Source organism: Symphalangus syndactylus, chromosome 13 (genome assembly GCF_028878055.3).
Source record: "Symphalangus syndactylus isolate Jambi chromosome 13, NHGRI_mSymSyn1-v2.1_pri, whole genome shotgun sequence".
Classification (NCBI taxonomy): domain Eukaryota; kingdom Metazoa; phylum Chordata; class Mammalia; order Primates; family Hylobatidae; genus Symphalangus; species Symphalangus syndactylus.
In genome coordinates, this window is record NC_072435.2 from 117,442,227 (window position 1) to 117,465,315 (window position 23,089).

At 47.7% G+C, this 23,089-nt stretch overlaps 1 long non-coding RNA gene across 4 annotated transcripts in view; it reads left to right on the top strand.

Moving 5' to 3' along the window:
• The window catches only part of LOC129459772 (uncharacterized), a 34,820-nt gene extending 26,412 nt beyond the window's left edge, over positions 1-8,408 (top strand). For 2 of the 4 annotated variants that reach the window (XR_010114978.1, XR_010114977.1), the window contains one exon: positions 263-8,408. This is a non-coding gene — a long non-coding RNA (uncharacterized lncRNA). The remainder of the gene's footprint in view (positions 1-262) is intronic. The other 2 variants (XR_010114979.1, XR_008650056.2) reach the window with 2 other exon arrangements.
• Positions 8,409-23,089: the final 14,681 nt, after the last annotated feature.

Here is a 23,089-nt window from a genome sequence, read left to right on the forward strand (position 1 = left end):
ACTTCTGCGTCTCCTGAACATTGTCCTTTGCCTGCCTGCGGTGGGTCCACCTGCCCCTGGATCCTCGTTTGGCTGCTGTGACCCCTGAACCAGCTCCCTGCCTAAGGGCACCAGTGTTTTCTGCAGGACACCCATGCCATCAAAGTTGGGGACAATGAGGACTGACCTAGGTTTCAGTCTGTGCTTGTAGATTTCAGCTCTTGCTCATGGGTTCCAGATTGTTCTTGCTCTTCTCTACTTTACATCCATCTTCTGTTCTCAGCTGCCTGCCCTGCAGACTTCAGGCTCCAGCATCAGACACAGAGACCCAGCGTTATGGAGACTGTCTAACCAGATCTCACAATTGTGGAAGATCCCAACTCCTACAAAAATCTCTTAAAAACCACGTGTCGCTGGGCACAGTGGCTCATGTCTGTAATTCCAGCACTTTGGGAGGCCGAGGTGAGTGGATCTCTTGAGCCCAGGAGTTTGAGACCAGCCTGGAGCAACATGGTGAAACTGTTCCTCTACAAAAGATACAAAAATTAGCTGGGCATGGTGTCATGCGCCTGTAGTCCCAGCTACTCAGGAGGCTGAGGTGGGAGGGTCACTTGAGCCCAGGAATTGAAGGCTGTAGTGAGCTGTGATTGTGCCCCTGCACTCCAGCTGGGGAGACAAAGCGAGACCCTGTCTCAAAAACAACCCCTCCCCCCAACAAAGTCACCTGGATGAAGCCAGGCGCGGTGGCTCACGCCTGTAATCCCAGCACTTTGGGAGGCCGAGGTGGGCGGATCACAAGGTTAGGAAATCGAGACCATCCTGGCTAACACGGTGAAACCCTGTCTCTACTAAAAATACAAAAAATTAGCCGGGCGTAGTGGCAGGCGCCTGTGGTCCCAGCTACTCAGGAGGCTGAGGCAGGAAAATGGCGTGAACCCGGGAGGCGGAGCTTGCAGTGAGCCGAGATTGCGCCACTGCACTCCAGCCTGGGCGACAGAGCGAGACTCTGTCTCAAAAAAAAAAAAAAAAGAAAAGTCACCTGGATGAAGCCTGTGCAGCCATTTCAGCCAAAGATGCTACTGGAGATGGTGCCCAAGACAAAGAGAGGGGAGAAATACCCTAGCTTCCCCTCCTGCCTTCCAGCCTCCCACCAGTCCTTTCCATTGACTGAGCCCAGCAGGAAGGCTGGAAAGCTCAGTCTGCGTGTTCATCACCTTGGGAAACAGAGCAGAGCAGGCGGAAGGGTAAGGAGGGGATCGGATGTCATTCAGGCAAATGACAAGTACACTAAATATTCACCCACTCGATACGTATTTATTGAGTGCCGGGAGCCATGCTAAGTGCTGAGGCTACTGCCTTGCTCAAAACAGACAAAGTCTCGTGGTTGGAGATTGGAATTGTTTTAGGATGCCAGTGAGAAGCCTAAACTGCAGGAAGACACAAGGTCTCCACCACTTGCTATAGCAATTACTTATATTTAACATTTCCCTAACCAGACAACATGCTGGCATTGGCAGATGTTAAGTGAACCAAACTGAAATACAATACACTTCTCAATTTAACCCCTCTCCAGAAAGAAGCACATGAATTTGGCAGCTCCTTTAAAGACGCTAATAAGTTTGAAACATCCTTTCTGTTGCCTCATGGCTCTATCAAGGGAAGTACTTACAGTTTTGGAGTTACAGTTCATCTAAATTCTTTGATATAATTACTTTGCTAGGACACTTTTTTTTTTTTTTTGGAGTCTCGCTCTGTTGCCCAGGCTGGAGTGCAGTGGCACAATCTTGGCTCACTGCAACCTCTGCCTCCTGAGTTCAAGCGATTCTCCTGCCTCAGCTTCCCAAGTAGCTGGGACTATAGGCGCCACCATCACGCCTAGTTAATTTTTTGTATTTTTAGTAGAGACAGGGTTTCACTATGTTGGCCAGGCTGTTCTTGAACTCCTGACCTCAGGTGATCTGCCCACTTCAGCCTTCTAAAGTGCTGAGATTACAGGTGTGAGCCACCATGCCCGGGCTTTTTTTTTTTCAGTCTCACTCTGTTGCCCAGGCTGCAGTGCAGCAGCACGATCTTGGCTCACTGCAACCTCCGCCTCCTGGGTTCAAGCGATTCTCCTGCCTTAGCCTCCCGAGTAGCTGGGATTACAGGCGCCCACCACCACACCCAGCTAACTTTTGTATTTTTAGTAGAGACAGGGTTTCACCATGTTGGCCAGGCTGGTCTTGAACTCCTGACCTCAAGTGATCCATCCGCTTCATCCTCCCAAAGGCATGAGCTGCCCTGTCCGGCCATGATATATTCGTTTTTTGTTTTGTTTTTGTTTTGTTTTTTTTGAAACGGAGTTTCACTCCTGTTGCCCAGGCTGGAGTGCAGTGGCACAATCTTGGCTCACTGCAACCTCTGCCTCCTGGGTTCAAGTGATTCTCATGCCTCAGCCTCCCAAGTAGCTGGGATTACAGGAGCCCACTGCTATGCCTGGCTAATTTTTTTAATTTTTAGTAAAGATGGGGTTTTACCATGTTGGCCAGGCTGGTCTCAAACTCCTGACCTCAGGTGATCCGCCTGCCTCAGCCTCCCAAAGTACTGGGATTACAGGCATGAGCCACTGCACCCCACCATATTCGTTTTTTGTTGTTGTTGTTGTTGTTACTGTTTTTAAGAGACAGGCTCTTGCTATGTTGTCCAGGCTGGCCTCAAACTCCTGGGCTGAAGCTGTCCTCCTGCCTCAGCCTCCAGAGTAGCTGAGATGACAAAGATGCATGCACCAGGGCACGCTTATCTTGTAAATTATTTGGGGTGGATCATGCCAGTTCCTAAATCAAATAATTAACTGGTTTTCTGTAATCTAGAGACAGTAACAAATAATGTGGATCTCATTCATCACTCGAGATGTTAGGCACTATGGCTGGGTTCTGTGGCTCACGCCTGTCACCCCAGTGCTTTGGGAGGCTGAGGTGGGAGGATGGCTTGAGCCCAGGAGGCCGATGCTGCAGTGAGCCATGATGGTGCCACTGCACTACAGTCTGGGCAACAGAGCAAGACCCTGTCTTTCTTTCTTTCCTTTTTTTTTTTTTTTGAGACAGAGTTTTGGTCTGTCACCCAGGCTGGAGTACAGTGGCCTGATCTTGGCTCACTGCAGCCTCCACCTCGTGGGTTCAAGTGATTCTCCTGCCTCAGCCTCCCAAGTAGCTGGGACCACAGGCGTGTGCCGCCACGCCTGGTTAATTTTTTTGTTGTATTTTTTGTAGAGATGGAGTTACACCATGTTGGCTGGGCAGATGTCAAACTCAAGTGACCTCAAGTGATTTGCCTGCCTCGGCCTTCCAAAGTGCTGGGATTACAGGCATGAGCCACGGTGCCCAGCCATATCTCATCTCCTAAAATAAAACAAAATCAACCAGGCGGGATGGCACACACTTGTAGTTCAGCTCCTCAGGAGGCTGCATTGAAAGGATCGCTTGAGCTCGGGAGATCAAGGCGGCACTGAGCCGTGATTGTGCCATGGCACTCTAGACAGGGCGACAGAAAAAAAAAAAAAAAGAATATCACAGCAGCAAAATGAATGAATTATAGTCACACATAACAATGGCTGAGTCGAATATGGAGCCATAATACTGACTACAGACAGACAGACAGACAGACATGTGTATATATGTGTGTGTGTGTGTGTCTGTTTAATTTATATTAATAATTATGTTCGGCTGGGCGCTGTGGCTCACGCCTATAATCTCAGCACTTTGGAAGGCTGAGGTGGGCAGATCACCTGAGGTCGGGAGTTTGAGACCAGCCTGGCCAACATGGTGAAACCCTGTCTCTACTAAAAATACAGAAATTGGCGTGGTGGCATGCGCTTGTAATTCCAGCTACTCAGGAGGCTGAGGCAAGAGAATCACTTGAACCCAGGAGGCCGAGGTTGCAGTGAACCGAGATCGCACCATTGCACTCCAGCCTAGGCAACAGAGCAAGACTCCGTCTCAAATAAATAAATAAATAAATAAATAAATAAAAATAATTATGTTCATACATAACTTTAAAAATAAAAGATCCAAACCAGAAAAACAAAACAAACATAAGTGGTAAAACTACAAAGAAAAGCAACTAAATTACCAGAAAAGCAAGGCTGTGGTTACGTCTGGGGGAAAGAAGGAGGCCAAGGCTGAGAGTCTGCATGTTCCAGGTTTCTGGGCACTGGCAGTGACTAATTTCATGACCTGGGTGGTAGGTACCTAGGTGTTCAGCTTACTATTACTTGACAAACTGTACATAATGGTTTTTGTGCTTTCCTCCATGCTTATTTCGTGAGAAAATGCAAATGTAAAAAAAAGCTGACAAAAGCAAGTCTCAGCACATTGTTGTTTTAAATGTAATAGATTAGTATACAATTTATTTACAAGACGAACAGTACACAACATAATAAGATATAAAGGAACATACATTGAACTAGAATGATATACCCCAAGTTCACAATAGTGGTTGCTTCTGGAGAGTGAGAAAGTGGGGATTAATGTATAATTATATGCCAGGTGCAGTAGCTCACACCTGTAATCTCAGCACTTTGGGAGGCCAAGACAGGAGGATCGCTTTGAGACCAGCCTGGTCAACATAGTGAGACCTCCATCTCTACATAAAATGTAAAAAATTAGCCGGGTGTGGTGGCATGCACTTGTAGTCCCAGCTACTTGAGAAGTTGAGGTAAAAAGATCACTTGAGCCTGGGAGGTCAAGGATACAGTGAGCTGAGATCACATCACTGTGCTCTAGCCTGGGCGACAGAGACAGACCTTGTCTCAAATAAATAAATAAATAAATAAAATATTTTTTAAAAGGCCGGGCCTGGTGGCTCACGCTGTAATTCCCAGCACTTTGGGAGACCGAGGTGGGCAGATCACGAGGTCGATAGATCGAGACCATCCTGGCCAACATGGTGAAACCCCGTCTCTACTAAAAATACAAAAATTATCTGGGTGTGGTGGCTTACACCTGTAGTCCCAGCTATTCAGGAGGCTGAGGCACAAGAATGGCTTGAACCTGGGAGGCGGACGTTGCAGTAAGCCGAGATCATGCCACTGCATTTCAGCCTGGGTGACAGAGTGAGATTCTGTCTCAAAAAAAAGAAAAAAAAGGCCAGGCACAGTGGCTTATGCCTGTAATCCCAGCGCTTTGGGAGGCCGAGGTGGGCGGATCATGCGGTCAGGAGATCGAGACCATCCTGGCTAACATGGTGAAACCCCATCTCTACTAAAAATATAAAAAATTAGCCGGGCGTGGTGGCGGGCGCCTGTAGTCTCAGCTACTCGGGAGGCTGAGGCAGGAGATGGCGTGAACCTGGGAGGCGGAGCTTACAGTGAGCCGAGATCGCACCACTGCACTCCAGCCTGGGTGACAGAGCAAGACTCCGTCTCAAAAAATATATATATATAATTATAATATATAATAATAAGTAATTCTAATCTAGTGGTTTTTAAGGTATTCAGAGGGTTGTGCGACCACCACCGCTATCTGCTTTCGGAATATTTTCATCATACCCATTAGTTGTCACTCTTCCTTTCTCCACCCCCCCAGCCCCTGGCAAGCACTTCTCTGCTTTCTGTCTCTGAACTTGCCTGTTCTGGACATTTCCTATAAGTGGAATCATACACTATGTAGTCTTTTGTGATGGACGAGCTTCACTTCCCACGATGTCTTCAAGGTTTTTCCATGTGATAACCTGTGTCAATACATCATTCCGTTGGATGGCTGAATCATACTCCATTGTACGGTAGATCACATTTTGTTTATTCATTCATCAGTGGATGGACACTTGCGTTGTTTCCACTTTTTGGCTTTTAGGAATAATGCTAGTATCAACATTTGTGTACAAGTTTTTGTGTGGACATAATGTTTCATTTCTTTTGGTGCTACACCCAGAAGTGGAATTGCTCTGTCATATGGTAACTTGGTGTTTCATATTTTGAGGAACTGCCAAACTGTCTTCTGAAGTGGCTGCACCATTTCACATTCCCATCGGTAATACGTGAGGGTCTTAATTTCTCCACATCTTTAACATTTATGATTGTCGTTTTAATTTTAGCTATTCTAGTGAGTGAGATCACTCTGGGCTAATTTGCATTTCCCTAATAATTAATGATGTTGAACTTAGGATGTCTTTGTTAAATGCAGAAATAACCATGTAAATTTCCAGAATAAATCGCCACATCAAAATTTTTATATGATTAATCTGAACAATTAATACTTTAGTTATTTTCTGATTACAAAAGCAGTATATACTCAAATGATTATTCCCAAAATCAGGGTAATCCTGTGAGGGGAAGAGAGAGAGAGCCAGGATCGGAGAAGAGGGACATTGGTCATTTAAAGCGATGGCATGGCCAGGCCCAGTGGCTCATGCCTGTAATCCCAGCACCTTAGGAGGCCAAGGTGGGAGGATCACTTGAGGTCAGGAGTTTGAGACCAGCCTGGCCGATATGGTGAAATACCTTTTCTACAAAAATACAAAAATTAGCTGGGCATGGTGGTGGGTGCCTGTAATCTCAGCTACTTGGGAGGCTGAGCAGGAGAATCCTTTGAACCCTGGAGGCAGAGGTTGCAGAGAGCCGAGATCAGGCCACTGCACTCCAGCCTGGGGAACAAGGGCAAAACTCCATCTAAAAAAAAAAGAACGATGGCAATATCTTCTTCTTGACCTGGGTCAGTTACACAGATTGACTTTGTAATTATTATTTAAATTACATCTGGAGTCCTACCCTTCCCTTCCCTTCCCTCCCTCCCTCTCTTCTTTCCTTCCTTCCTTCTTTCCCTTTCTTTCTTTCTTTCTTTCCTTCTTTTCTTTTCTTTTTTTTTTTTTTTTTTTTTTAAGACGGAGTCTCGCTCTGTCGCCCAGGCTGGAGTGCAGTGGCGCAATCTCGGCTCACTGCAAGCTTCGCCTCCCGGGTTCACGCCATTCTCCTGCCTCAGCCTCTCCGAGTAGCTGGGACTACAGGCGCCCGCCACCATGCCCGGCTAATTTTTTGTATTTTTTTAGTAGAGACGGGGTTTCACCGTGGTCTCGATCTCCTGACCTCGTGATCCGCCCGCCTCGGCCTCCCAAAGTGCTGGGATTACAAGCGTGAGCCACTGCGCCCGGCCCCTTCTTTTCTTTTCTTTTCTTTTCTTTTCTTTTCTTTTCTTTCTTTCTTTGTTTCGTCTTTCTGTCTTTCTTTCTTTCTCTTTCTTTCTCTTTCCCTTCCTTCCTTCCTTCCTTTCTTCCTTCTTTTCTCTTTTCTTTTCTTTTCTTTTCTTTTCTTTTCTTTTCTTTTCTTTTCTTTCTTTCGACGGTCTCCCTCTGTTGCCCAGGCTGGAGTGCAGCGGCATAATCTCGGCTCACTGCAGCCTCCCTGCCTCGGGCTCCCATGATTCTCCTGCCTCAGCCTGCCGAATACCTGGCATTGCAGGCGCACACCACCACGCCTGGCTGGTTTTTGTATTTTTGGTGGAAGAGGGGTTTCGCTGTGTTGGCCAGGCTGGTCTCCAACTCCTGACTTCGAGTGATCTGCCCGCCTCGGCCTCCCGAAGTGCTGGGATTACAGACGGAGTCTCGCTCACTCAATGCTCAATGTTGCCCAGGCTGGAGTGCAGTGGCATGATCTTGGCTCGATACAACCTCCACCTCTCAGCCGCCTGCCTTGGCCTCCCAAAGTGCTAAGATTACAGCCTCTGCCCAGCCGCCACCCCGTCTAGGAAGTGAGGAGCGCCTCTGCCCGGCCGCCCATCATCTGGGATATGAGGAGGGCCTTTGCCCGGCCGCCCCGTCTGGGATGTGAGGAGCGCCTCTGCCCGGCCGCCACCCCGTCTAGGAAGTGAGGAGCGCCTCTGCCCGGCCGCCCATCCTCTGGGATGTGAGGAGCGCCTCTGCCCGGCTGCCCCGTCTGGGAAGTGAGGAGCGCCTCTGCCTGGCCGCCCATCGTCTGGGATGTGAGGAGTGCCTCTGCCCAGCTGCTTCGTCTGGGAAGTGAGGAACGCCTCTGCCCGGCCACCACCCCATTTGGGAAGTGAGGAGCGCCTCTGCCCGGCTGCCACCCCGTTTGGGAAGTGAGGAGTGCCTCTGCCTGGCCACTGTGCAACCTTCCAAGTGTGAAGTGACAGCCTTCATTGTAGAATGAATGAAGACACTGGCACTGATTATATAACACCTTGGCAGCTATCTCAAGTCGTTGATGGTGGAGGTATTGGAATTATAGAAGAAAGCAAACACACAAATTTGACTAAAGGCGATTTTGTGACTTCTTTCTATTGGCCCTGGCAAACCAAGGTTATTCTGGACGGAAATAGCCTTGAAAAGGTGATCTATATATGAACGTATCTGATTTTTTTTTCCCTGTATAATTCTTACTTTGTGCATTTGATATTCAGTTGTGTTTGTAATCACGGAAAAATAAAAGCATATATTTTCTTTTTTTTAAAAAAAGAAAAAAATAAATTACATCCGTACTTTTTTTTTTTTTTTTTTTTGAGACGGAGTCTCGCTCTGTCACCCAGGCTGGAGTGCAGTGGCGCAATCTCAGCTCACTGCAGGCTCCGCCTCCCGGGCTCAGCCATTCTCCTGCCTCAGTCTCCCGAGTAGCTGGGACTACAGGCGCCCACCACCATGCCCAGCTAATTTTTTGTATTTTTAGTAGAGACGGCGTTTCACTGTGTTAGCCAGGATGGTCTCGATCTCCTGACCTCATAATCCGCCCACCTCGGCCTCCCAAAGTGCTGGGATTACAGGCGTGAACCACCGCGCCCGGCCTGCATCTGTACATTTTATGCACAAAAGATTATTACTGTTTCACATTAGTACTGTGGAAAATTTGGAAAGCAAATGTTTTGCCTTATTAAAGATGAATAAGGATGAATGTTTACACCATCTAATCGTATCAGTGAGTTTTTCTTTGAGTGGTAGGTTTTCAGATTGTGAGAAAAATGGAAAAATAATATTTGTTAATAAATCTTCAACAAACCTTTCGCCTTTTGTTAGATGAAAGAAATTTCAAGACGTTGCCAGCAGGTGGCGGAATAAAATAAGATTTAATCTTGTAGCCCAAAAAGCAAATCAAAACAAAAACGTAAGCAGCAGCCAGCCCTTTTTTTTTTTTTTTTTTTTTTTGAGACGGAGTCTCGCTCTGTCGCCCAGGCTGGAGTGCAGTGGCGCAATCTCGGCTCACTGCAAGCTCCGCCTCCCGGGTTCACGCCATTCTCCTGCCTCAGCCTCTCCGAGTAGCTGGGACTACAGGCGCCCGCCACCACGCCCGGCTAATTTTTTGTATTTTTAGTAGAGACGGGGTTTCACCGTGGTCTCGATCTCCTGACCTCGTGATCCGCCCGCCTCGGCCTCCCAAAGTGCTGGGATTACAAGCGTGAGCCACCGCGCCCGGCCACAAATCTTTTTTTTTTTGGGGGGGATGGAGTCTCACTCTGTCGCTCAGGCTGGAGTGCAGTGAGTGGCACGATCTTGGCTCACTGCAAGCTCTGCCTACCAGGTTCACACCATTCTCCTGCCTCAGCCTCCAGTGTAGCTGGGGCTACAGGCGCCCACCGCCATGCCCGGCTAATTTTTGTTGTATTTTTTTTTAGTAGAGACAGGATTTCACCGTGTTAGCCAGGATGGTCTTGATCTCCTGACCTCATGATCTGCCTGTCTCGGCCTCCCAAAGTGCTGGGATTACAGGCGTGAGCCACCGCGCCCGGCCAGAATAGACAAATCTATATAGAGAAAGTAGATTAGTGGCTTCCAGGAGCTGATGGTAAAGGAGTGACTGTTAATGGGTATGAGGTTTTTTGGGGGAGCATGATGAAAATGTCCTGGAGTTAGGTTGTGGCAGTGGTTGTATAACCTATGAATTTATGAAAAACCACTGAATTATTGCTTTTAAAACCAACTTAAAGGGGTTAATGATATCTTAATACAGGTGTTATCTTTATTGCTTCCTTTTTTTTTTTTTTTCAGACAGAGTCTTTCTCTGTCGCCCAGGCTGGAGTGTAGTGGTGAGATCTTGGCTCACTGCAACCTCCACCTCCCAGGTTCAAGCAATTCTCCTGCCTCACCCTCCCAAGTAGCTGGGATTACAGGCATGCGCCACCACGCCTGGCTAATTGTTGTATTTTTAATAGAGATGGGGTTTCACCATGTTGGCCAGGCTGGTCTCAAACTCCTGACCTCAAGTGATCTACCCCCTCAGCCTCCCAAAGTGCTAGGATTACAGGCGTGAGCCACCATGCCCTGCCCAAAACATTTATTTAAAAAAAAAAAACACAAATACGGGAGGCTGAGGCAGGAGAATGGCGTGAACCCGGGAGGCGGAGCTTGCAGTGAGCCGAGATAGCGCCACTGTAGTGCGGCCTGGGCAAAAGCGCGAGACTGCGTCTCAAAAAAAATAAAAATAAAAAAATAAAAAAACACAAATATCAGCTGGGCGCGGTGGCTCATGCCTTCAATCTCAACACTTTGGAAGGTCGAGGCGGGGGGATCATGAGGTCAAGAGATCGAGACCATCCTGGCCAACATGGTGAAACCCCGTCTCTACTAAAAATACAAAAAAAATTAGCCGGGCGTGGCGGCGTGCGCCTGTAATCCCAGCTACTTGGGAGGCTAAGGCAGGAGAATCACTTGAACCTGGGAGGTGGAGGTTGCAGTGAGCTGAGATCGCACCACTGCACTCCAGCCTGGCGACAGAGTGAGACTCAGTCTCTAAATAAATAAATAAACAAATGAAATAAAAAAACAAAAGAAAACACAAGTATCTAGTGCTGACATTATGCCAGGCACTTCACCTACCTACATTATTACATTTCATCCTTGCAACAATCCTACAAGGAGGACTTAAAATCCTTCTTACAGGGGCAGGTAAATAAAGTATTCTCCTGCAAGAACTAAAACTGGGATTTTTTTTTCTTTTTGAGATGGAGTCTCACTCTATCGCCCAGGCTGGAGTGCAGTGGCATGATCTTGGCTCACTGCAACCTCTGCCTCCCAGGTTCAAGTGATTCTCTTGCCTCAGCCTCCCGATTAGCTGGAACTACAGGCACCCACCACCACGTCCAGCTAATTTTTGCATTTTTAGTAGAGACGGGGTTTGACCATGTTGACCAGGCTAGTCTCAAACTCCTGACCTCAGGTAATCCACCTGCCTTGGCCTCCCAAAGTGCTGGGATTACAGGCATAAACCACTGCGTCTGGCATAACTTTTTGTTTCTTTGTTTGTTTGCTTTGAGACAGGGTCTCACTCTGTTACCCAGACTGGAGTGCAGTGGCACTATCTTGGCTCACTGCAACCTCTACGTCTCAGTTTCATATGATTCTCCTGCCTCAGCCTCCCAAGTAGCTGGGACTACAAGCGTATACCACCATGCCCAGGTAGTTTTTGTATTTTTCATAGTGACAGGGTTTTGCCATGTTGCCCAGGCTGCTCTCAGACCCCTGGGCTCAAGCGATCCTCCCGCCTGGCCTCCCAAAGTGCTGGGATAACCTGATCATATAACTTTAATCAATAGGTACACAATATTTTTGTCCTACTTTTCTTTACTAAACATGACTTAATATAGCTGTTTACAGGTATCCATTTAATTCCCATAATTATCATTTTAATAGCTGTATGGCATGATATGAAATAGACTATAGTTCACCCAGCTGTTGCCCTATTACGGGTATTGAGGATCTATCCATTGTGTGGTTGATCTGAAAAGTGCTGCTATAAACATATTTGCACAAATTGTTTGTTATAATCTTTGGGACTATTTTGAGCAAGGGCATTTGTTGGAAGTAGAAGAAGGAAAAGTCTGAGGAATTTTAACTTCTCCTTGGACAGGTGCCCTTGTTTTTAGAATTGGCTCTTAGTATTTTGCAATGCTTAAGTAGCACAGCTGCTATTAATAGTAGCTACATGATCATGGGTAAATTCCTTCACCTCTCTGCACCTTGGACTGTAGCACTGGCTGGTAACTTGTAGAATTACAGGATCCTGGGCCTCTCCTAGAACCTACTGAATCAGAATCTGCATTTTAGCAAGATCCCCAGGTGGTGATTCATGGGCACATTAAAAGTCAGAGAGGCTGGGCATGGTGGCTCACACCTGTAATCCCAGCACTTTGAGAGGATCACTTGAGCCTGGGAGTTTGAGACTAGCCTGGGCAACATAGCAAGACCCCGTCTCTACGAAAAATAAAATAATCGCCGGGCGTGGTGGCTCACGCTTGTAATCCCAGCACTTTGGGAGGCCGAGGTGGGCGGATCACGAGGTCAGGAGATTGAGACCACAGTGAAACCCCGTCTCTACTAAAAATACAAAAAAAAAAAAAAAATTAGCCGGGCGTGGTGGTGGGCGCCTGTAGTCCCAGCTACTCAGAGAGGCTGAGGCAGGAGAATGGCGTGAACCCGGGAGGCGGAGCTTGCAGTGAGCCGAGATCGCGCCACTGCACTCCAGCCTGGGCAACAGAGCAAGACTCTGTCTCAAAAAAAAAAAATAAATAAAGAAAAATAAAATAATCAGTTGGGCATGGTGGCACACCTGTAGTCCCAGTTACTCAGGAAGCTGAGGGGAAAGAATTGCTCAAGCCTGGGAGCTGGAGGTTGCAGTGAGCCGTGATCGCACCACTGCACTCCAGCTTGGATGACAGAGACCTTGTCTCAAAAAAGAAAGAAAAAAGTTGGAGAAATCATGCCTTAGAGTACTTACCTGTAAAATAGGTATAATAAAGGTCTTATATCATAAGACTGTTATGTAGATAATGCATGTACACACACACACACACACACACACACACACAGTGTAGAGAAGAGTGCCAGGCACATAGTGAGTGTGTGTTTGCTACTTTTATGACTCTCCCCAGCTGGTTGAGCAAATCTGCAGGCTGGCAGTCCCTAAGTAGAATGTCTCAAAGAGAACAAATGGCGAGGGTGGAGGTGAGGGTGAGGGAGAGGGAGGATAGCCTCCCACCATACTTTCTCACCCATCATAATCACAGTCCCCAGAGAGCCAGGTCCAGCCTCAGGTTGCTGATAAGTGCGTCTGAAAGCACTTGGGGGCCGGGTGTGGTGTCTCACGCCTATAGTCCCAGCACGTTGGCAAGCCAAGGCAGGCGGATCACCTGAGGTCAGGAGTTCGAGACCAGCCTGGCCAATGTGGTGAAACCCCGTCTCTACTAAAAATACAAAAATTAGCCAGGCGAGGTGGCGCATGCCTGTAATTCCAGCTACTTGGGAGGTTGAGGCAGGAGAATTGCTTGAACCCGGGAGGCGGAGGTTGCAGTGAGCCGAGATTGCGCCACTGCAATCCAGCCTGGGTGACAGAGCAAGACTCTGTCTTTAAAAAAAAAAAAAAAAAAAAAAGGAAGTGTTTTGGGCAAGAGCAAGAACCGGGACAGGGCAGCAGCCAAGTCAAACCTGATACTTGGCACCTGAGCGGCTGTTCAGATCGGGGTGGCCGGCAGGTGCCATCTACAGAAGGGCTTGTAAATAATGCACATGGAGTCCTGACCCCACAGAGAGAAGAGTCCCGCCGATTCGCAACCTGACCGCCTGGCTGACCTGCCCATGGCACCTGCCTGGATCTCCCTGGGAGGCAGGGCCAGCCTCCCCTGCCCAGAGGCAACTTGAGGCTGAAGGACCTGTTTGGATTGCAAGCTGCAAGCAGAGGTGAAGGGGTATCTGCTTCCCAAATCCTCTGCTTGGTAACATTATATTCTTCCTTCAAGGTTCTGTGTTTTTGTAGCCCCAATGAAATGAACTGTTTTCTGTTTTTTCAACATTCAAGTGATTTAAATGCTTTTAGAATCTTCACAACAACACTGGTTTATTCTCTTCATGACACATTGTACTGGGAGTCTTAAATGTCTCCAGTGACCAGCAGGTAACATAAACCCATGATGGAGTTTATGTTATGGAGGCCTGCGCAAGACAACTGGGAATGGTAGGGACTGCGGCAACAGGCAGGGCCCATGTAATGGTGCTAGCTGTTCCTATGTTCCAGCCAATCGCCATGCAGGAATGTGAACCCAGTGTGACCAGATCTTCCCTTCTTTTTTTTTTTTCTTTTTTTTGAGATGGAGTCTCGCTCTGTCGCCCAGGCTGGAGTGCAGTGGTGCGAACTCAGCTCACTGCAAGTTCCGCCTCCCGGGTTATGCCATTCAATTGTGTCAGCCTCCTGAGTAGCTGGGATCAGAGGTGCCTGCCACCACGCCCAGCTAATTTTTTTGTATTTTTAGTAGAGACTGGGTTTCTCCATGTCAGCCAGGATGGTCTCGATCTCCTGACCTTGTGATCTGCCCGCCTCGGCCTCCCAAAGTGCTGGGATTACAGGCGTGAGCCACCGCTCCCAGCCTTTTTTTTTTTTAATGAAGGAGTCTCGCTCTGTTGCCCAGGCCAGAGTGCAGTGATGTGATCTTGGCTCACTGCAACCTCCACCTCCCAGATTCAAGCAATTCTCCTGCTTCAGCCTCCCGAGAAGCTGGGACTACAGGCGCTTATCACCACACCTGTCCAATTATTGTATTTTTAGTAGAGACGAGGTTTCACCATGTTGGCCAGGCTGGGCTCAAACTCCTGACCTCAGGTGATCTGCCCGCCTTGGCCTCCCAAAGTGCTGGGATTACAGGCATGAGCCACTGCACCTGGCCTCAACATGGGTGAGTCTCAAATGCATTTGGCTAACCGAGATGTAGTAACAGTGTAGATTTACTTTTTCACCTGAAAGAACAAAACAAAATGGATAAAATATACATGAAACAATGTTTTTCAAGACATCGGACATCAGTCAACAGAGGACAGTGATCCCTGAGGGACAGGGAACAAATGGGGTGAGCCCAGTGATTGCCCCCGCAACGCTACTGTCTTGGGAGTTTCCAGGCCATGATGCAGAGAGAGGGAACCCAGGTGGAGTCTGGCAGACCCCCTGAGTTGAGCAAACACAGCTAAGAGTTCAGGGGGACCGGGGAGGTTAGAGTTCTGGAGAGGATACAGCTGCACACAGAATCCCAGAGATCTGCAGCAAGCCCTTCTCCAGTTGTCCTCTGAGTGATGCTCAGCCCACACACGACATCAAAGGGCAGACCCAAGGCCAGAGAAAGAACCACCTGAAATGATTAGAGGTGCGAGTGCATTCTGCTTGTGCCACCAGCCAGCCTCAAAAACCTCAGGGTTCTTGGGGGATTGGTCTTGCCTCGGTAGTGGGGAAAAATTAGCTCTAGACTAAGTTGCACCTTTTTTGTTGTTTTTTGTTGTTGTTGTTGTTGTTGTTGAGACAGAGGCTTGCTCTGTCACCCAGGCTGGAGTGCAGTGGCGCGGTCTCTGCTCACTGGCACGGTCTCTGCTCACTGCAACCTCTGTCTCCTGGGTTCAAGCAAGTCTCCTGCCTCAGCCTCCTGAGTAGCTGGGATTACAGGCGCCTGCCATCACACCCGGCTAATTTTTGTATTTTTAGTAGAGATGGAGTTTCACCATGTTGACCAGGCTGGTCTTTCTGACCTCAAGTGATCCACCTGTCTTGGCCTCCCAAAGTGCTGGGATTACAGGGGTCAGTCTTCTTGCCCAGCCTTTTAAAATTTAATTTAATTCTATTTTATTTTTGAGACAGCGTCTCGCTCTGTTGCCCAGGTGGGAGTGCAGTGGTGCAATCTCGGCTCACTGCAGACTCTGCCTCCTGGGTTCAAGCAATTGTCATGCCTCAGCCTCCGGAGTAGCTGGGGTTACAGGCACATGCCACCATGCTTGGCTAAGTTTTGTATTTTTAGTAGAGACAGGGTTTCACCATGTTGGCCAGGCTGGTCTCGAACTCCTGACTTCAGGTGATCCACCTGCCTTGGCCTCCCAGTGTGCTGGGATTACAGGCATGAGCCACCTTGCTCAGACTTGTTGTTTTTTTAGGAAAAGGTGGGGCCAAGGCACAGAGCAAGCAGGACAGGGGAAGGGGAGGGTGGTCCAGGGGAAAGAGGAAAGAACATTTTTAGGGATACCAAAATATAGAAGAAGTAGAAAGAGGAGGAGGAAAGAGGAGGAAAAAAGATGAAGAAAAAGAGAGAGAAAGAGAATCCAACAAGGTAAACTCCACGATATCTAACATCCAATCAACAATAACCAGGCAAACATGCAGGAAAATATCACTATTAAAGAGGACAAAAATACATCAATTGAAACCAATCCAAAACTGACACAGATATGAGAATTAGTATATAAGGATATTAAGATAGTTACTGAAACTGTATTTCATATGTTTGTAAAGTTAAGTAGAAACATAGAAGATACAAATAGAACTTCTAGTGATGAAAACTACAGTATGTGAGATAAAAAATACCCCAGATAGGATTAATAGCAGATTAGACATTATAGTAGAAAAGATTAGTGACCTAGAAGACATGATGCTAGAAACTGTCCATTTTTGGTGTGTTATTACATGATTGTATTTGTCTGTTTAAACTCATACAATTGTGTTCCCAAAAGAATAAATTTGGAAGAGACAACACCTTTGGTCCACAGAGAATATCTCTTTCTGGTTTGCAAAAATTGAAAAAAAAAAAAAAAAGAAAGAGTTTTATTACTTGTCAGTTATACCTTACTAAAGCTGACAGAAAAAAAAAACTTTGGAATATAATGCCTGGATTTTTTTTAATTATTATTATTTTTTTTAATGAGACAGAGTCTCCCTCTATTGCCTAGGCTGGAGTGCAGTGGCACAGTCTTGGCTCACTGCAACCTCTGCCTTCTGGGTTCAAGCTATTCTCCTGCCTCAGCCTCCCTAGTAGCTGGGACTACAGGCATGTGCCACCACCACACCTGGCTAGTTTTTTTGTATTTTTAGTAGAGATGGGGTTTTACCATATTGGCCAGGCTGGTCTCAAACTCCTGACCTTGTGACCTGCCTGCCTCAGCCTCCCAAAGTGTTGGGATTATAGGCGTAAGCCACTGCACCTGGCCAATGCCTGGAATTTACTTCAAAATAATATAACGGGCAGGAAAAATGGGTGGGAATGTAGATGAAACAAAGTTGGTCATGATGTGTTGAAACTGAGTATTAGATATTATTCTCTCTACTTATAAATTTCTCCAAAGTTTTCTTTGTAAAAGAAAAATAAATAAATATTTCAGGTTGAATTTTTTTTTTTTTTTTTTTTTTTTTTTTTTTTTTTGAGACGGAGTTTCACTCTTGTTGCCCAGGCTGGAGTGCAATGGTGGAATCTCAGCTCACCACAACCTCTGCCTCCCGGGTTCACACAATTCTCCTGCGTCACCCTCCCTAGTAGCTGGGATTACAGGCATGCGCCACCATGCCCGGCTAATTTTGTGTTTTTAGTAGAGACAGGATTTCTTCATGTTGGTCAGGCTGGTCTCAAACTCCTGACCTCAGGTGATCCGTCCGCCTTGGCCTCCCAAAGTGCTGTTATTACAGGCATGAGCCATTGCGCCCGGCCATTCAGCTTGGATTTTTAAACCCACAGGAATGTAAGCTCCATGAGGGTAGGCATTTTGTCTTCTTTTGTTCATTGATATGTCTCTTTTTGTTGAATTTTTATTTTATTTATTTATTTTTTTGAGATGGAGCCTCACTCTGTTGTCCATGCTGGAGTACAGTGGCATGATCTTGGCTCACTGTAACCTCCACCTCCTGGGTTCAAGTGATTCTCCTGCCTCAGTCTCCCAAGTAGCTGGGATTATAGGCACCCACCACCATGCCCGGCTAATTTTTTGTATTTTTAGTAGAGACGGGGTCTCACCATGTTGGCCAGGCTGGTCTCAAACTCCTGTCCTCAGGTGATCCACCTGCTTCGGCCTCCCAAAGTGCTGGGATAACAGGTGTGAGCTACTGCACTGGGCATTTTTTTTTCTTTTTGAGACGGAGTCTCGCTCTGTTGCCAGGCTGGAGTGCAATGGCACAGTCTTGGCTCACTGCAACCTCCCCCTCCTGGGTTCAAGCAATTCTCCTGCCTCAGCCTCCCAAGTAGCTGGGATTACAGGCACCTGCCACCATACCCGGCTAATTTTTTGTATTTTTAGTAGAGACGGGGTTTCACTGTGTTAGCCAGGATGTTCTGGATCTCCTGACCTTGTGATTCACCCACCTCAGCCTCCCAAAGTGCTGGAATCCCAGGCGTGAGCCACCGTGCCTGGCCCAACATTGTTTTAATCAATAAATACACACACACACACACACACACACACACATTTTTTTTAAACAGAGTCTCGCTCTTGTTGCCCAGGCTGGAGTGCAATGGTGTCATCTTGGCCCACTGCAACCTCTGCCCCCTGGGTTCAAGCGATTCTCCTGTCTCAGCCTCCGGAGTAGCTGGGATTACAGGCGTTGCCACCATGCCTGGCTAATTTTGTATTTTTAGTAGAAATGAGGTTTCACTATGTTGGTCAGGCTGGTCTCAAACTCCTGACCTCAAGCGATCCATCCACCTCGGCCTTCCAAAGTGCTGGGATTATAGGCATGAGCCACCACTCCTGGCCTATATACATATATATTTTTTTCTTTTGAGACACAGTCTCTGTCACCCAGGCTGGAGCACAGTGGCACGATCTCAGCTTACTGCAACCTCTGTCTCCTGAATTCAAGCAATTCTCCTGCCTCAGCCTCTGGAGTAGCTGGGATTACAGGCACCCACCACCACACCCAGCTAATTTTTGTATTTTTAGTGGAGATAGGGTTTCATCATGTTGGCCAGGCTGGTCTTGAACTCCTGACCTCAGGTGATCTCCCCGCCTCGGCCTCCCAAAGTGCTGGGATTACAAGCATGAGCCACTGTGCCCGGCCATGTTTTAGTAAATATTTTAAAAATAGATGAGTGATTTCTCCTTTTCAATTTGCAGTTCCAGCATTAGACCCTGGAAACTACTGATCTGAAGACAGAAACCAGCCTTTATGCACCTGACTGTTCTCACCCCAGGGGGCTGATACTTGCAATGCCACACACAATTTTTGAACTTGACTGCCCCAGAGTCCACCAGTGAGCTTGGGAACCTCTGATTTGTTAATTAATTAATAGGCCTCTGGTTTAGGAGTCAGAGGTGAGAACTTTAATTCAAAGTGAGCCATTAATTAGCTGGGAATTGTGGGCAGGTCACACCCCTCTTCAGTCCTCAATTAAGACCTGCAAATATTTCTGTGTGTGCTTATTTGTATATTTCCCATTATAAATCCTCAGAGGGGCTTTCGAACCCCAAAAGTTGGGGACCTCTGCACTAGATGGTCTTTAGAGTTCATTCCTTTAATAAATATTTATTGAGGGCCTACTATGTGCCAAGCCCTGGGGCTGAACAAAGCCTGAGACACAGACAAGTTCCCTGAGATCTTGTGGAGGTTACATTCCTGTGTAGGGAAACAACCAACAACCATGGGAACAAACAATTACAGATGGTGGTAAGTCGCAGGAAGGAAATGAAACAGGTAATAGGGAAGTGATGGGGTGATGGGGGGGAGGCCGGCCCTCCAGGTGTTCAGGAAGGGTCGTTTTTCAGAGGTGGTATTATGGGTTTGAACTGTGTCCCCCAAAAAGACATGTTCTGTTTTCTTTCTTTCCATCCTTCCTTCTTTCTTTCTTTCTTTGAGACAGAGTCTCGCTCTGTTATCCAGGCTGGAGTGCAGTGGCACGATCTTGGCTCACTGTAACCTCCGTCTCCCAAGTTCAAGCGATTCTCCTGCCTCAGACTCCCGAGTAGCTGAGATTACAGGTGCCAGCCACCATGTCTGGCTTATTTTTGTAGTTTTAGTAGAGACGAGGTTTCACCATTTTGGTCAGGCTGGTTTTGAACTCCCGGTCTCAAGTGATCCACCTGCCTTGGCCTCCCGAAGTGCTGGGATTACAGGTGTGAGCCACCGGGAGGCCAGAACTTCAAGTGATCTGCCTGCCTCAGCCTCCCAAAATGCTGGGATTACAGGTGTGAGCCACTGCGCCTGGCCTTGTTCCTGTGTCTCTAATGCCTAGAACAATGTCTGACACATAGTAGATACTCAATCTTTTTTTTTTTTCTTTCAAAGACCGGGTCTTGCTATGTTGCCCAGGCAACTCAACATTTACTCAACAATTAAGTATCCACTGTGTGGTTGTTTCCCTCCACAGGAATGTAACCTTCACAAGATCTCAAGGAACTTGTCTGTGTCTCAGGCTTTGTTGGAACCCGAGGGCTTGACACATAGTAGACCCTCAATAAATATTTATTAAAGGAATGAACTTTAACACTTAGTAACACTTAGTATCACTTAACACTTAGTATCACTTTCTAACACTTGGAATGTGACCCTATTTGGAAATAGGGTCTTTCCAGATGTAGTTGAGATGCGGTCACACTAGGACAGGGTGTCTTTTTTTTTTATTTTTGAGAGAGGATCTTGTCCTGTCACCCAGGCTGGTGTGCAGTGGTGTGATGGCAGCTCACTACTGGAGGCTGCAAAGGCCCTGAGTTCTGGGAGCCCACGCTATTTATTGGTAATCCAACAGAGAAACAGGTGGTGAGAATGTGGCGGTCAAAAGGGCACGTTGCATTAAGCACATCATTTACAGCTGTGATGGTTTAGCATTTGCTCTGCTACTTGAGATAATGGAGAGCAGGTTCTTTTAACTCAAGATACAATTGATCCTGGGTGAGCAAGGAGCAAGGAGCCAGCAAGTCTAGACACATTCCAGAGCCACGAGCCCTGGATTCTGTCCAAGCCACAAGGGATTTTTATGCCCTAGGCTTAGATTATGGTGCATCAGGGTAGCCTTCCACCCTTTAGCACAGAGCTTGGTGTTCCAAAGGCCACAAGGGGTTTTAGATCCTGGACCCAGGACATGTTCCAAGACTCTTTTACATTATGTCAGACATATAAGCCCTGCCTCGGCTTCTCCCAACACTCAGCTTTTCCCAACACACTACAGCCTCGACCTCTGGAGCTCAAGTGATCCTCCCATCTCAGCCTCCCAAGCAGCTGGGAATACAGGCTTGCACAATGCCCGGCTAATTTTTGTATTTTTAGTAGAAATGGGGTCTCACTATGTTGGCCAGGCTGGTCTCCAACTCCTGGCCTCTAGTAATCTGCCCACCTCGGCCTCCCAAAGTGCTGGGATTACAGGTGTGAGCCACCATGCCTGGCCGGAAAGGGTGTCTTTTTAAGACAGGACACACGCAGACATGCACACAGGGAAGAAGGCGGTGCAACAGGGTAGAGATTGGGGTGATGCAGCTGCGAGCTAAGGAACACCAGAGAGTGAAGGACCCCCCCGCCACCATACACACCCACAAGCTCTGAGGAGGGAAGGATTCTGCCCAGAGCCTCAGAGGGAGCACTGCTCTGCTGATGCCTTCCTCTCAGATTTCTAGATGCCAGAACTGTGAGACGATACATTTCTTTCTTTTCTTTCCTTTCCTCCCTCCCTTCCTTCCTCTTTCTCTCTCTCTTTTTTTTTTTTGAGACGTAGTTTCACTCTTGTTGCCTAGGTTGGAGTGCAATGGCGCGATCTCGGCTCACCACAACCTCCACCTCCCTGGTTCAAGTGATTCTGCATCAGCCTCCTGAGTAGCTGGGATTACAGGCATGCGCCACCACACCTGGCTAATATTTTTTTTTGTATTTTTAGTAGAGACGAGGTTTCTCCATGTTGGTCAGACTGGTCTTGAACTCCTGACCTCAGGTGATCCTCCTGCCTCAGCCTCCCAAAGTGCTGGGATTACAAGCGTGAGCGACTGCGCCTGGCCTCCTTCTTTCTTTATGAGATTGGGTCTTGCTCTGTTACCCAGACTGGGGTGCAGTGGTGCAATCATAGCTCACTGCAGCCTTGACCTCCCAGGCCCAAGGAATTCTCCGACCTCAGCCTCCGGAGTAGCTGGGACCACAGGCACGTGCCACCACACCCAGCTAATCTGTAAATTTTTTGTAGAAACAGGGTCTTCTTATGTTGCCCCAGTTGGTGAGAATACATTTCTATTGTTTAAACTACCCAGGTTGTGGTTAAGGCAGCCCTAGCAACGAACACAGGGGGCCGGGCACGGTGGCTCATGCCTGTAATCCTAGCACTTTGGGAGGCCAAGTCGGGTGGATTACTTAAGGTCAGGAGTTCAAGAGCAGCCTGGCCAACACTGCAAAACCCCGCCTCTACTAAAAATACAAAAATTAGCTGGATGTGGTGTAATCTGGCTAATCCAGAGGCTGAGGTATGAGACTCACTTGATTCTGGGAGGCGGAAGTTGCAGTGAGCTGAGATCACACCACTGCACTCCAGCCTAGGCGACAGAAAAAAAAAACTCCATAAAAAGAGAAGAAAAAAGAAAGGTAAAAAAGTTAACACAGGGCCGGGAGCGGTGGCTCACGCTTGTAATCCCAGCACTTTGGGAGGCCGAGGCGGGCGGATCACGAGATCAGGAGATCGAGACCACGGTGAAACCCCGTCTCTACTAAAAATACAAAAAATTAGCCGGGCGTGGTGGTGGGCGCCTGTAGTCCCAGCTACTCGGAGAGGCTGAGGCAGGAGAATGGCGTGAACCCGGGAGGCGGAGCTTGCAGTGAGCCGAGATCGCGCCACTGCACTCCAGCCTGGGTGACAGAGCGAGACTCCGTCTCAAAAAAAAAAAAAAAAAAAAAAACACAGGTGATATTTGAAACTGAGGCCTGAATGATGAAAAAAGGCATATCGTATGAAGATTTAGAGGGAAGAAAGTTCCATGCAAGGTCAGGAAGAGTAAAAGCAATGGCTGGAGGGGGTACGAGTCCAGGGCGGTGAGATAGAAGGGACTGGAAAGCTAGGCAGGGGCAGTTCTTGCAGCACTTGGCAGAGGAGGGGACAGAACTGGATTTAATCAGCTTGGAGGCGGTTGTCCCTTGAACGACAGAAACAGCTGTTAAGGACGTCACCCAGAGCGTCAGAGGGCAGGAATCTAGGATGTATTAGCTGACAACGTGAAATGACCGTACCCTCTCTGAGCTGCGCCGCCCGGCCCCCGACCTTGCTGGATGGTCGATGTCAGCTCCAGCCTTCCGGGGCGCTGGCCTGGGCTCAGGTCAGGCAATGACCAGGGGCCGGTGAGCTTTCATTTCACCTCCCCCAAATCTCCTTTCCCCAAACTCTAGACACCCCCAAAACACACAATCTAAGTCAAATAATCTCTGCAAATGCAACCTGCAGACAAGTCC